The sequence below is a fragment of the Malaclemys terrapin genome, chromosome 1 (genome assembly GCF_027887155.1).
Source record: "Malaclemys terrapin pileata isolate rMalTer1 chromosome 1, rMalTer1.hap1, whole genome shotgun sequence".
NCBI lineage: Eukaryota > Metazoa > Chordata > Testudines > Emydidae > Malaclemys > Malaclemys terrapin.
The window spans coordinates 354,750,410-354,753,608 of NC_071505.1; the positions used below are offsets into that span (position 1 = coordinate 354,750,410).

The 3,199-nt window shown below is 45.8% G+C and overlaps 1 pseudogene; it reads left to right on the forward strand.

Moving 5' to 3' along the window:
* Nucleotides 1–2,034: 2,034 nt before the first annotated feature.
* Nucleotides 2,035–2,981, forward strand: LOC128834198 (olfactory receptor 52B2-like; annotated as a pseudogene).
* Nucleotides 2,982–3,199: the final 218 nt, after the last annotated feature.

Here is a 3,199-nt window from a genome sequence, read left to right on the forward strand (position 1 = left end):
TCCATTCATCCAGCCCATACTTCTTTAACTTGGTGGCAAGAATACTGTGGGAGACAGTATCAAAAGCTTTGCTAAAGTCAAGAAATAACACATCCACTGCTTTCCCCTCATCCACAGAGCCAGTTATCTCATCATAGAAGGCAATTAGGTTAGTCAGGCACGACTTCCCCTTCGTGAATCCATGCTGACTGTTCCTGATCACTTTCCTCTCCTCTAAATGTTTCATAATTGATTCCTTGAGGACCTGCTCCATGATTTTTCCAGGGACTGAGGTGAGGCTGACTGGCCTGTAGTTCCCCGGATCCTCCTTCTTCCCTTTTTTAAAGATGGGCACTACATTAGCCTTTTTCCAGTCATCTGGGACCTCCCCCGATCGCCATGAGTTTTCAAAAATAATGGCTAATGGCTCTGCAATCTCACCCACCAACTCATTTAGCACCCTCGGATGCAGCGCATCCGGCCCCATGGACTTGTGCACGTCCAGTTTTTCTAAATAGTCCCGAACCACTTCTTTCTCCACAGAGGGTTGGTCACCTTCTCCCCATGCTGTACTGCCCAGTGCAGCAATCTGGGAGCTGACCTTGTGCGTGAAGACAGAGGCAAAAAAATCATTGAGTACATTAGCTTTTTCCATATCCTCGGTCACTAGGTTGCCTCCTTCATTCAGTAAGGGGCCCACACTTTCCTTGAAAGTCCCTCAATTCCATCATACAGTGATCAAGTCTGTGGGTCGTTCCTGCCTTCTCTGTTCCGAGATGATAACTTTGCATTTGACTGTATTAAAACATTTGTGTCTGTTGGTGACTCTCATTAATTATATTCTTAGACTTTTTGTTAACTAATCCCACGACAGATTATCCATTTTTCCTAACTTTGTTAAATCCTTTTAAAAAAACTTTCCCTTTAATTTTTAATAGTTTCTGTTTCTGGTGTTCGTAACTCTCAGGTTCTACTATAGATGCTACTTAACATCCTCCTTGACTGCTAATGGACTAGAAAGTATTCCCTCACCTCATCTGATATGAGATCTTCGCTTTCTTGACTGTGGAATTGTGGCTTGTTAGCTATCGATAAACTCTTCTTAAAGAACCCCCAATTTTCATTCCCATTTTTCTGAATATTTTTTTCCTCCCGATCAGTGTTGTGGATAATTTGTCATCTTTGAGGAATTAGCCCTTTTGAAGCACTAATTATCTATAGATATTACTGGTTGGGAGCTGTTCTCTCTTTGTCCATTGGAATGTAATCATTTCCATTCTGATATTTTGTTTTCCTCTATCATATGCCCCCTTCTCTGTGGCTTCTCTAAACTAAACAGTCCCAGACTTTTCAGTCCTTCCGCATATGGCAGCCTCCCCCATTCTCACAGCCTGTCTCAGAAATCTGCTTTCCATCTGCTATATCTTTTATAGAGACTGTGTGATCAAAAGTGAGTGCATTTCCAGAGCAGGTTGTTCTCCACCCCATTCTTTAGGCATCTGAACATTTTCTTTGTTTTGGCAGCTACTGTGAATGAGCAGGTGTTTCCATGGAACAGCTATCGATGACACCCAGGTCTTTTCCCTGAGGTGGTTCTAGTGGGAATGTTTCCTCTTGGTACCTGGATTGGCAAAGCTTTTTTTTTTTTTTTTACAATTTCAGATTTTGAGCAACTGGGTGCCTCGGGGAATAGCATGGAATTTCTAGCCTGGCTTTCATTGCATTAAGGAAGAATGAGGGATAACCAGTATCCACACTTGTGTTTCCTACTGGTGCCTATTAAGGTTTCCCAGACCACGACATGTAGAAATTTAATGCATGGAGGACTATCAAATATGGAATTGGCATTAGTAGGGTCAGTTGTTCATAATTCATTTATCTGAAAAATGAAAATGTGGGTGAAGAGCAACAAATCTGCTTCACCCATGAAAAAAGTATCCAGTAGTGCATGTAGTGTCTCATATTAACATTGTCTCTCCATCCAGGCTTTTGTTCTATGATCAATACCCTGGGCCCTGGGAAAGCCTCAGAGTGGAACAACTTCTCCCCTACTCCATGTCAGATTCCAACTTCACCAACTTCACCAACCCCTCCACCTTCATCCTGCTGGGCATTCCTGGCCTGGAGGTGGCCCATGTCTGGATCTCCATCCCTTTCTGCACCATGTACACTATAGCTGTCTTGGGGAACTTCATCATCCTGTTCATTGTGAAGATGGAACCAAGCCTCCATGTGCCCATGTACTATTTCCTCTGCATGCTGACCATCACCGACCTGGTCCTGTCCACGTCCACCGTGCCCAAAATGCTGAGTAACTTCTGGTTCAATGTCAGGGAGATAGATTTCAGTGCCTGCCTCACCCAAATGTACTTCATTCACTCCTTCTTCGTCATGGAGTCTGGGATCTTCGTGGCCATGGCGTTTGATCGCTACGTGGCCATCTGCTATCCCCTGAGACATTCCACCATCCTGACATATCCCGTGGTGGCCAAGATTGGCCTGGCCTTGGTGCTACGTGGCATCATGGTCATACTGCCTTATCCTTTCCTGTTAAGGCAATGGCCATATTGCAGAACCAACATCATCCCCCACTCGTACTGCGAGTACATAGCTGTGGTGAAGCTGGCCTGCGGTGACACCCGCGTCAGTAGTTACTATGGTCTCTTTGTGGTACTCTGTGTGAGGGGTCTGGATATGATTTTTATCTCTTTGTCCTATACCCAGATCCTCAGGGCCATCTTCAGCCTCCCCACAAAGGATGCTCGGCTCAAGGCTTTGGGGACCTGCAGCTCCCACCTCTGTGCCATCTTAAGCTTTTACATCCCAGCTCTCTTCTCCTCCCTCGCACACCGGTTTGGCTCAATGTGCCCCTGCATTTCCACGTTCTCATTGCCAACGTGTACCTCCTGGTGCCCCCCATGCTCAACCCCATCATCTATGGAGTGAGGACCAAACAGATCCGGGACAGGCTACTCCAGCTCTTTACTTATAAAGAGATTTAAAGTTTTTCCCTTGTGCTCTGGCTCTCAGACTGAGCTCTGTGCAGACCTGGCTGGTGACTTGGTTCTGTGCTCTCTTCCCTAAATTACTGACTGGGCAGTCAGAGAGACATTAGACCAGAGGTGGGCAAACTTTTTGGCCCAAGGGCCACATTGGAAATGCAAAACTGTATGGAGGGCTGCATAGAGAAGGCTGTGCCTCCCCAAACAGCCTGACCTCC